This window comes from Pleurodeles waltl, chromosome 6 (assembly GCF_031143425.1).
Source record: "Pleurodeles waltl isolate 20211129_DDA chromosome 6, aPleWal1.hap1.20221129, whole genome shotgun sequence".
NCBI classification, from domain to species: domain Eukaryota; kingdom Metazoa; phylum Chordata; class Amphibia; order Caudata; family Salamandridae; genus Pleurodeles; species Pleurodeles waltl.
The window spans coordinates 105859436-105871892 of NC_090445.1; positions in this window are offsets into that span (position 1 = coordinate 105859436).

Genomic DNA, 12457 nt, shown 5'->3' on the forward strand with positions numbered 1-12457 from the left:
ACGATGGCAACGGTACTGGCCATGTTTCAGGAGACCCAGCGGATGCAGGAGGAACAGTATTTGGGGTTCAGGGAGGAACTCAGAACCATCAGCTCCACCCTGGGCACCATCGTAGGGGTGTTGAAGGAAGTACTCAACACCAGGAGGGACACTGTGGCACTACAAGGGGCCCCTGACACTAGCATGGACGATGAACTGCCCACCACCTCCGCCGGCGCTAGTGGACAGGAGGCACCGCCAGAGGACCACCACTCCAGCACCCCACCCCCTGCAGACGGAGAACCACACCGCAAACATTCCCTGAGATCCAGGAACAAGACAGAGCACGATGCCAAGACCCCCGCCAAGAAATGAGACCACCCCGATTGTCATCCCACTGTCCCACTTTGTCACCCTGTCCATATTGAAACTGCCCCAGCTCCACTTCCTATGCCCATATGGGCAATGCACCTGTGAGACTAATAGACTGGACTCTGCCATGGACACTCCTCCGCCATCACCCCTCACCATTTAACTTACCCCTCCAATATTTTGTATTTAAATAAACACACCTAAAGCACCAAAAGATCTGGAGTCTGTCTGTGATTTCGAAATAGTGTATTTGCAATTACAGTGACAAAATGATCTTGAAATAGTAATGTCAACATACCTATGTCACACAGCTCTAGTCCATGAGAAATCTAAGCAGATGAGACACAGTGGGACCCACACCTGTGAATCCGTAAGGGGAAGTGACAACTCAGTGACCATAAACTGGGTGAAAACGATATACAGGATAGAGGTAGAAGTGTAAAAGTACATGTAGTAGGCAGGAATGTATTCTCACCTGTGTTTCACTGGAAATATTGCTGGATAACTGAGTCCCTGTTCTGCATGTCTTCTTCCTCTGCTTCCTCCTCATCACTGTCAACAGGCTCCACAGCTGCAACAACACTGCCATCTGGACCATCCTCCTGCAGAAAAGGCACCTGGCGTCGCAAAGCCAAGTTGTGAAGCATACAGCAGGCCACGATGATCTGGCACACCTTCTTTGGTGAGTAGAATAGGGATCCACCTGTCATATGCAGACACCTGAACCTGGCCTACAGGAGGCCGAAGGTCCGCTCGATCACCCTCTTAGTTCGCCCATGGGCCTCATTGTAGCGTTCCTCTGCCCTTGTCCTGGGATTCCTCACTGGGGTCAGTAGCAATGACAGGTTGGGGTAACCTGAGTCACCTAATAGCCACACACAGTGCCTCTGGAGTTGACCCATCACATAGGGGATGCTGCTATTCCGCAGGATGTAGGCGTCATGCACTGAGCCAGGGACATGGCATTCACATGGGAGATGTACTGGTCTGCCAAACATACCATCTGTACATTCTTGGAATGATAACTCTTCCGGTTTCTGTACACCTGTTCACTCCTGTGGGGGGGGACCAAAGCCACATGGGTCCCATCAATGGCACCTATGATGTTGGGGATATATCCAAGGGCATAGAAGTCACCTTTCACTGTAGGCAAATCCTCCACCTGAGGGAAAACAATGTAGCTCCGCATGTGTTTCAGCAGGGCAGACAACACTCTGGACAACACGTTGGAAAACATAGGCTGGAACATCCCTGATGCCATGGACACAGTTGTTTGAAAAGACCCACTTGCAAGGAAATGGAGTGCTGACAGCACCTGCACTTGAGGGGGGATTCCTGTGGGATGGCGGATTGCTGACATCAGGTCAGGCTCCAACTGTGTACACAGTTCCTGGATTGTGGCACGGTCAAACCTGTAGGTGATTATCAAATTTCTTTCCTCCATTGTCGACAGATCCACCAGCGGTCGGTACACCGGAGGATTCCGCCATCTCCTCACATGTCCCAGTGGACGATGCCTATGAAGGACAACAGCGACCACAGAGTCAAACAACTCAGAGGTATGTACCCACAGTCTACACAGAACACCAATAATACACAAAATGTGGCCTGTATGTGTGGTGAGACTAGGCCTAGGTCTGTGTGATGCATTTGGAAATTAGGCCATGTGGGCCCCTGAAATGGCGGCTGCCTGACCTCTAAAGTGGGACAATGGGATGTGAGGTAACTGCGCTGGCGTTGTACACGTCGCAGTAGGCGGTCGAAGACCGCGGCGCAATGCTGCATTGGTTAACATTGGACCCTATGGGTCCCAGGAGCCAATGACGATGTACGCCAGCGGTGATGGTACGCACCGCCGCGGCCATGACCGCCGCGGACGTGACCGCCATTTTCTATCTGTATAATCACTTGATACCTGATCTTCGACAGGAGAGGACCTACACTGCAAGTGTTGCTATGACCTCGGTCTGGAAGAGACAATGGCTCGTGCGTCTGGGAAAAGGGCCCCTGCCTTCACATCGGAGGAGTTGGAGAAGCTTGTCGATGGGGTCCTCCCCAAGTACACGCTACTCTACGGTCCTCCAGACCAACAGGTAAGTACACAGGGAGCATGTTGTATGGGCTATGCCTGTGTGGAGAGGGCTGGTTGTAAGTAGTAAGGGGGCAGAGTTCTGCATGCATGAAAGACGGTGGGTGCATGTGCCACATGGTACGGATGGGGGCCACTCACTTTGACGGCGCAGTTGGTAATGACTTCTCTTCTTCCCCTGTACATTTCATGTAGGTCAGCGCCCACCAGAAGAAGGATATTTGGCGTGCCATCGCCAAGGACATCCGGACCCTGGGGGTCCACCACAGACGGAGCACCCACTGCCGGAAAAGATGGGAGGACATTCGCCGCTGGAGCAAGAAGACGGCGGAGGCTCAGCTGGGGATGGCCTCCTAACATGGGAGGGGTGCCCGTCGAACCATGACCCCCCTGATGTTCAGGATCCTGGCGGTGGCCTACCCGGAGTTGGATGGGCGCTTGAGGGCATCACAGCAGACACAAGGGGGTGAGTACACTCTCATTCTGCTGACTTTGAGCGCAGTGGAGGTGTCTGGGTGGGGGAGGAGGGTTGTGGGTTTCCCTAGGTCTGGGCGAGTTCCGTAGGCTAGGCCCCTCCGTAAGCCATGGCCCTGTGGCCCCCCACCTCTGTAGAGTGCCAAGTACACCTAGTCATGTGCCTGTGTCATCTATGTGTGCAGATGTCGTCCATAGCCTTGTAGACCATTTCCCATGAATTGCACTGTAGAGCCCAAGAGCATGACGTAGTGCAGGGGGCTTCTGTGTCTGTCTTGTCCACCAACGGTAGCGGTAATCCATGCACTCAACATGTCTTTCTTATGTCCCCCCCCCTTTTTTGTGGTCTCCCTGTTCTTGTGTGCATTAGCATCATCAGGCGGAGAAGCAGTGGCACCGGAGCACGAGGGAGCTGCATCCCACATGGCCATGGAGGGCCACACTACGGACTCAGAATTCACCAGTGTGACGGAGGGCGAGGGGAGCACCACGACGTGGACAGGAGCTGAAACCAGCGACACAGACTCGTCCTCTGATGGGAGCTCCCTTGTGGTGGCGGCAACATCTGTGCCCCCCGCATCTACAGGTACAGCCGCCACCCCCCCTACCAGCACCGCCCTCCCAGCAGCCCCTCAGCCTTCGCCCCATGCCCGCTCACCAAGGAGGGTGGGCATCACCTTCGCCCCAGGCACCTCAGGCCCTGCCCCAGTCACCCCTGCTGCCCTCAGTGAGGAGGCCATTGACCTCCTCAGGTCCCTCTCTGTTGGGCAGTCTACCATTTTGAATGCCATCCAGGGTGTAGAAAGGCAGTTGCAACAAACCAATGAATTCCTGGAGGGCATTCATTCTGGTCAGGCAGCCCTTCACCAAGCCTTTCAAACTCTGGCCTCAGCACTGATGGCAGTCATTGTCCCTGTGTCTAGCCTCCCCCCTCCAACTTCCTCCACCCAGACCCAATCCCCTCTACCTCTGCCTATCCCAAGCACACCATCAGACCAGCCTGCACACACCTCACCACACAAGGGAAGCTCAGGCAAACATAAGCACCACACATCCCACAGGCACTCACGCAAGCATCACACACATACAGACACACCAACATCCACTGCCTCCACTGTGTCCCCCTCCCCCTCGTCTCCCTCCTCCCTCCCAGTCTCGTCTACACTCACACCTGCATGCACTACCTCTACAGCCACTACGTCCCTCACCAGCACACCAACCAGCACACCCCGCTCACGTGCAGTCACCACCAACACTACCATACACACATCCCCTGTGTCCTCTCCCAGTGTGTCTGTGACGCCCCCTCCCCCTTTCCTTTTGTCTTTGCATTCTTCCGGGGGGGGTTGGAGGGTGTAACTATAATGTATCGATATGTATTTGTGTGTGTTGTAGTGGGCGAGGGTGAGGGTGGGGGTGGGAGTGTTGCGTGTGTGTGTCCCTGTTTTTTGCCTCCCCCTCCCCTGTGTCGTAGGTGCAGTACTCACCGTGGTCTTCGCCGCCGGTGTTGGTGCTCCAGGTACAGGAGCAGGAAGACTATTGCAGGTAGGATTTGGAGTTCCGGGTCCATGGTGTCCTCCTTCCTCGTGGAGTGTGTAGAGGTGAGCGTTTTCCCTTCGAAATTCCTGTTTCCGCTGTGTTTTTATCCGCTGTGTATCCGCCCCGGAAAAGGTGGCGGATTGGCCTGTCATAATAGTGTGGGCGGTACATTGTCCTCCGCCTGTCTGTTGGCGGTGACCGCCGCGCTGTTTGTTTGTACCGCCGTGGCGGTCTGAGTGTTAAAGTGGCTGTCTTTGTTGGCGGTTTCCGCCACGGTCGTAATTGCACAATTTTTACCGCCAGCCTGTTGGCGGTCTTACCGCCGCTTTAACACCGTCCGCCAGGGTTGTAATGACCACCACTGTGTTGTTCTAAAGGGCCTAGCCCTCATGGCCCGCTGTCCCCGTGGGTCACCCTATGACTGTACATGGGCTGTACACATCAATCCCTATACTTACAATGATTTCTGTAATCTTGTGGAATGTTAATGGGCTGCTGGACTGCATCAAACTAGCTGCATTCCTCTGTTACGTAGAGAGGCATTCCCCGGGGGTGGTCCTGCTGCAGGAGATGCATCGAATGGGGACCCGGTGCTCCTCTCTAGGGTGCTTTGGATTTAAGGCTTTACGCAGGGCCCAGGGGATTAGCCCTATTGTTGCACAAATCGCTTCTGCTGACTGTGACCAAGATTCATGAGGACCCCTTGGGGCGGTACATTGGTGTAGAGGGTCAGATAGAGGCCAAGCAATACAATCTGGTGTCCTGCTATATTACCCCACAACTTTTGCAGACCACATGTGAGGCACTTGGATCGCTCTTGGCATCACTCCCTGCCAGATTCACTCTGGTGGGGGGAGACTTCAGTGATGTTCCAGACCCAAATTAGGATGTCTCGGCGGGTCCCAGTCCCAGCCGACGCCTCCAGCCTGAGTGCTTAAAAACCTGGGCTGACTCATGGGGTCTGTGTGATGCATGACGGGTTTGGCACCCGGAGGAGCGTGCTGACCCCCACTGATCTGCTACTCATCATACTGAGGCCCGAATAGACCTCATATGGGTGCTAGCAATGGACGTGATGAATCTGAGATCTGTTCAGATCCTTCCTAGGGGCATATCAGACCACACGCCATTTTAAGCGGATCGGGGTGTGGTGCACCAGGCACAGCAGCCAACTTGGAGACTTAATGCATGGTACTTGAAGTCCCCTGAATGTGTCACTTTTGTAGAGGGGGAACTTGAGGCTTTCTTCCGCTGCAACGAGGGCTCAGTAAACTCAGGGGAGATGCTTTGAGCGGCATGCAAACCTACAATGAGGGGAATACTCAAAAGCTACATCCGCAAACAGGAGCTGCACCAGAGGTAGCAATGTATGCAGCTCGAATACAGGATACTAGAGTTGGAGGGGCAGGCCTGACAATTAGAAACTCAGGTGATACACTGTCGCTGGTGCTGGCACAAACGGAACTGCGCCAAATATCTTTCGAAGAGGCAAGGCAGTGCTGGCAGGCGTCCACCAGTAGAGTCTATGGAGTGGGCGATAAACCAGGCAAATTGCTCTATTGGGTGGCGACATGTGAGGCAGCTGCCAGAGTCGTGCCATCCATACGTGATCGGGAGGGGAACAAATGAGTGGAGTTGTCGGCGATAGCTCAGACCTTTGCAACCTTCTACCAAGATCTCTATACTAGAGGTCCCCTACCACATTTAACAAAGGAGGACTCTATAGTTTGGTACCTCCTGGTACCAAATATCCCACCCTCCCTTACCCAAGACTTAGATCAACCACTGATAAAAGAAGAAGTTGAGGCTGCTGTATCTGAGCTCAAGGTGGGGAAACCACGGGACCGGACGGCTACCCAGTAGAGTACTACAAAAGGTTCTGCTCATTGTTGGTGCCTCATCTTCTGAACCTCTATGAGGAGGTGCTGCCGAAGGGGCCATTTCCTCCTGAACTAGATTGTGCCACGATTGTCGTCCTGCCGAAGGAGGGGCTGCCCTGTGACCAATGTGCATCGTATCTGCCCATCTCTCTTTTTAATGCTGATGTAAAGACATATGCCAAAATACTGGCAACGTGTCTTACCCTCACATTGTTCCGCCTCATCCACCCAGATCAATGTGGCTTCATGGCAGGTAGGAGTACAAGGGACTGCATCTGTCGAGTGAGGGCCTCAAGCAAGTAGTAAACTGGCCTTGCTCCTCATTGTTTTTGTAAAGCATATGACACAATCTCATGGGAATATATGGAGGTAGTCCTACTGCATATGGGGCTGGGAAAGAGATTCTGGCATATGATCAGCATCCTCTATCAGCAACAAACAGCCCAGGTGCAGGTGAACGTAGTGTTCAACCCTCCATTCCCCATTGGGCAGGGAACCCATCAGGGATGTCCCTTATCCTCATTGCTCTTCACTCTGGCTATTGAGCCCCTGGCATGCTTACTGTGTGGCGGCCCTCTAATGTGGGAGTGGAGATGGGGGAATGGAATGGAAGACAGGGTGGCGTTATACGCCAATGATGTCCTGGTGTTGATGGGTGACCCGCCTGTGTTGGGCCCCAGGTGCTTGGATTTGTTAGAGATGTTTGGGGAGATATCCGGGATTCTGGTTAATACCAGTAAATCAACATTGGTGGAGGTGAGGGGGGATGCGGAGGGATGACTGTGGTGCCCTAAATTCCCAGTGCGGAGGAATGCGTTTAAATACCTGGGGATCCACATCTCCCTTCTACCTGAGTTGGCTTGGGTACTCAATTTTCGGGGATTGTCCTCAAACTTGGATCAGGACCTACAACGCTGGAATGGTTTACCCTTGAACCCAATGGGGCATACTGCCCACCTTACAATTATGTGGCTCCCCCGCTACCTTTATGCTTTGACGAATAATCCCTATCAGATACCAAGGGGGTGATTCCGAGCTCTCACATCTAAACTTACAAACTTTATATGGAACAGGGGGCGACATAAGTAGCCTTTGTTACTGCGCGGAAGTCTCCCTACGAGGGGGATTGGGGATCCCAGATTATATGGCTATTACTTAGCCGCACAGTTGGTGCCTGTGAATGACTGGTTTGCAGGGGGGTTGGATAAAAGCAACCCCTGGCATGCGTTTCACTCTTTTTTAGAGCTCATCAGAAAGGTAATAGCTTTGGCCAGACTACTGGGTATTAACGTTCACTCCCAGGTGATGGGATTCCCAGGGCCTAAATAAGGATCAGGGAGGGGGGTGGATCCCTTCCCAACTTTAACACAAATGGTCCCTGGGATCTAAATAAGTGCTCAGGGAGGGGGGGTGAAATCCCCACCCAGGTTTCACAAAAACAGCATGGGGGATGGGGTTCCCGGGACCTAAAAAAAGGCCCAGGGAGGGGAGTTGAACACGCCTCCCCAAAAAATTAAATGTACCGACCCGCAGACCGTCCCACTCTGAGGGACTCACATTAAAAAACGGCAGATGCCTGCCATCTGTTTTTTTAATCGGATCCACTATGGTTATAGGCTTGAGAGAGCTGATAGGGACCTGGAGGCTCCCCTATGGCCCGAGTTATAGTTACCTCAAGGCATGAATTATAGTTACTTGAAATGTGTAAACTCAGAACCTATCTATAACGTACCTGTAACGTTTGGTTTTTCAGTGACTATAAATCTATATATATAGATAGGTGTATATGTATATATGTATATATATATATATATATATATACATACATACAAACACACACACATATATATATGTGCGTATATATATATATATATATATATATATATATATATATATATATATATATATATGTATGTGCGTATGTCTGTATACATATATATATATATATATATATATGTCCACTAAGTCCTCAGGACCTCCTCAGTATTGACTCGTAGCAGTGTCACTGGTACAGGTAGCCCTGGACACTTTAGACTTAACCCTGCAGTGCCCAGGGCTGCCCATCAATTAGGCTGTCACTGCTTCCACACCCATCTCGTCACATTTTGTTAAGGCTTGTATGCCAATAAAGGATCCATGGCAGTGATTTGGCAGAGTTACACATCTCAAGGATAGTTTAGTGTTGGAAACAGACAAGTCTTCCGTGTTCCAAGAACATGGAGTAATTGCCTTGTTCACATAGGAATAAAGCACAGAGGCCTCCCTCTAGAAGCAGAGAATGCTTGTATGGGACTTGCTAAATTTGAAGGGAACTCTTCAAGGCATATGGAGTATTCCTTTGGCGTATACAACTGAAAGAGATGAGCTGCTGACGGACAAGATAACTTAATATCTTACCGGAAATCTGGGATCCAGTGTGGTTCTCATCACCACAACACTCAACGCATCATTCTTGCAACTTCATTTTAAACAGTAGGTCTGCAACTAGGACTAGGACTAGCAGACAAGATGATAAATCTTGAACAAAATATATATATATATATATATATATATATATATATATATATATATATATATATATATATGTATGTATATATATATATATATATATATATATATCATCAGGGATGACGTCAGGAACAAGCAGCGAGTAGGTAGAAGAAAGACCCACTGCCCAAGGGAATTTTATGGATTAGCTCTTGGTAGCCAGCTAGCAAAATGGTAGGCTGCAGTTTAAAAATTATTTTGAAAGTGGGTAGCTACCCAGCACAATTGTTAAAATTTCGGGTATGAATGATAATTATAAAACAAAGACTAAAATGAAGCTGCAAGGTGCAGTCAGACCGTTACTTATAAGATTGGGCAAAGCAGGTTGTTGCACAGGAGAAGGTCGAGGCTCCCGACGCTCGTGTGTGCTTGGCGGCAACGTCTGAGGTGGGAGACAGTGGCTGCTCTTGAACTAGCTCACCACTAGTGCGTGAGCTGGGGCTTTTGCCTTTTATTATTTCGCTCTGACATCTAATATGAGGTCAGGAAATGCAGAGGTGTGAGCAGATACGGCATTGGGCATGCCCTAGCGTCATACTACATTCCTTCAAAACCTTCAATAAACAAATAACTAACAAGTTTGAAACTTACTATTCAGCAGATTCCACTGTGGCCATTGCTGCAACTGGTGATGCACTCCTTCAGTTACACAGTAGCCCCTGAGTTTCTTGGGCCTTCTGAGGGCAGGTCCCAGCCAGTAGGGATGGCCTCCGACCCAGAGGCAGCCGCTGCCAGGGACAGCCGGTGGAGCAGCGCACAGAACTGTGGGTGGTGGAGGTGAGGGGTAGGGTTGGAGGAATACTAAATAAAAAAAAAAACACTTACCAGAGCTCTCCGACGCCACCTCGGTGCTCCTGCCGCCTCGGTGCTTCTCTGCTCCCCTCCCTACCCAATCTAGACACAGCATGAGAGAAACACCAGAATTGGCCTGAGTGGGCTGAAACGCCGCTCAGGGAGGAAGTGGGAGCCTACGCTTGGTCTCCACCCAGCTGTAAAGCACAGCTGGGTAGAGAGTACTAATTGTACATGTCAGTTCAGCCGGCCTGAGATGAACAGCCAAACTGACATGCGCTTTTAAAGCACACTACTACTCCTCCTCCTCCGTGCTGATGTGGGAATGCTGGCCCGCCATGGCATCCCATAGCTAAAAAAATAAAATGATAATAAAGTACTTTTATCATCATTTTATTTTTCTGCCTTTTAGCAGTGGGGCGACACTCCTCTGCCATAGCGGAGGAGTCGGCACTCCTCGGACAGCCGGGGAGTGACAGGATGCTCGGGTGTTTCAGAGATTCTGGTTTGACGGGTACTTTACCCATAATCGAATGTACAGTCGCAGGATTTATGCCTGGTGTTACTGCATGTGGATGTGCCGGAGCAGCACGTGCTGCGTTTTTTATTTCATGTTTGTATTACGAATTGTACTAATTATCTATATATCGCTGTTATTTCAGTATGTAAGCGACAAACCTCAGCTACTGCAAAATTTGCAACTGCAGGATGTGGTGTATAGGTGGCCAATAAAGGCCAGGTAGGACCATCATTACTTAGAGGACCTAACCTTACTGGTAAAATTGTGTGGGGTAGGGCGCCATCAAGCCAATTATTATGTTCTTGATAAGATAAAGGTGTTTCTAAATATGCATATGCTCTGTATTGTCCAGGCGCATTTGCAACTGTAAAATGATTAAATGTATTTGTATTCCCATCAACCACTGGAAATGTGACCCAAGAATAAAAAAGTTATGTTCTATAAGCTGCATGGGCATCCACCACAAATGTGACTGGACCCCCCTGGGCCGTTAGGCCATTCGCTAATAAATGTGTAGTTAGAGGTTGTCTCATATTAACCGCTATTTGTACCTGCTGTGGATTCGCCATTGTAGTGACACTATAAGTTCAGATAAGGCACACCAAATAGGGCTTTCCTTTTAAAGTTCAAGCTTGAACAACCTCCAGCTGCAAATAGGATAGCCTACGCAGCTGGGGTGGAAACCCTCCGTACCATGGATGTCTCTGCATACGGTATTAAGGCATCATTATATATAATGAGACAGAGATACTCCGGAGGGCCCGAAAATTAGAGCCTTACCAAACGTTGACGGCGCCATGTCGCGTAGGCTCTCATTATTCTAATGAGACTACTGGATTTTGAGCAGCAGAATCGCCCGCGGTGTGGGAGATTGAGTCTAACCCACTGCGGGTGACACCTGTTGCTCCAATCCGGGCTTTGCTCCGGCTAACTAGCAGTACCTCATCTCTACCAAAGGATAGTGATGATTGGGCAGCCGAGCAATTGACAAACTAGGCTTCTCAGGGAAGTCATGGTCACTCAGGTCGCATCCGGTTCTCTCATTCACAATTTAGTCTCATATATAAATGACAAACAGAAGCAGTATATGTTTCAATAATGAGTTTAATAAAAATGACTGCATCTTAGATAGCAAAGCGTGAGCTGCAATAACCAGGATGACACAACATGACAGTATTAAAATTGTGACGAGAAGAGTGAAACATAAAAACAAAGCTATCATATTGTCACTATGAGCGATCTACTATTTCCTATCTAGGTCATAATTGAGCACAGCATGTTAAGCTCTAACTCTGCCTTCCCGGTTCCCCTGAGAAGACATCAACCCCCATACCTGAGCAAAGGCCTGTCGTCTGCATTAGCATCTGTAGCGAAGCATTGAGCAATCAGCATACAGTTGTGGTTCCCTGGCTGGAATCTCCCTCTAACGTTTTAAGGGACAAAGAAGTGTTTATATAATAACACAGCTGATGTTCTGAGAAAATGTCCCTCCATAAAGATGTGTATTTTCTACGAATGTTGGAGACTAAACTTCTACCACCATCACCGACAATGTACCGAGCTGCAGCCTTGAATAAAGCACAGAGTGATCAAGAATGTCTTGTTTGAGAACAGAGTGCTGGCCTAGGCAAAAACAGTTAGATAGATGAAAATAAAACAAGACCGTAAAAATGGTTATTGTACTAATAATAAAGCATGCTAAATAAAATATATCTAGGTTAAAGTGCACAGCGGGCTAGTGTGTTAAAACAACATGCATGGAGCTATAACTAAAATGGCTACACAACAGTCTAAATGTTAAATCGGTACCACAGTTATATGTTTGGCTGCCGCAATGTTTGTTGGATTCTACCCTACTTGCCCCTTCCCAACTTTAAGTAGCTGGGGTTTGTTTAAGATTATTTGATCACTATTTCAAAGAGTACTGGTCCACTGGAGTACAGCTAAAATGGTCCCCGCCATCGCGTTGCATGTCCACTTACACAATGTGATTACTAAGGTGACTATGGGGGTCATCGTAGGGGCCCCCTTTTGTATCCACTGTAATAGGCAAATTTTCTATTTCACATTGCAGGGGTCTACTTAAGTACGCTTGTTTGTTATTTGTAAATGGGTCAAACTACCCAAGTATAAGGATTGCCTGTTGCATCGCTATTTGACTGTGACTGAATTTTCAGTTTTAAATCCGAGTCCTTGTGATTAGGCCTTGCTATAAAGATCTTTTTCAGTATATATTGCACTACCTTTTTTTAAATTTTATCATGG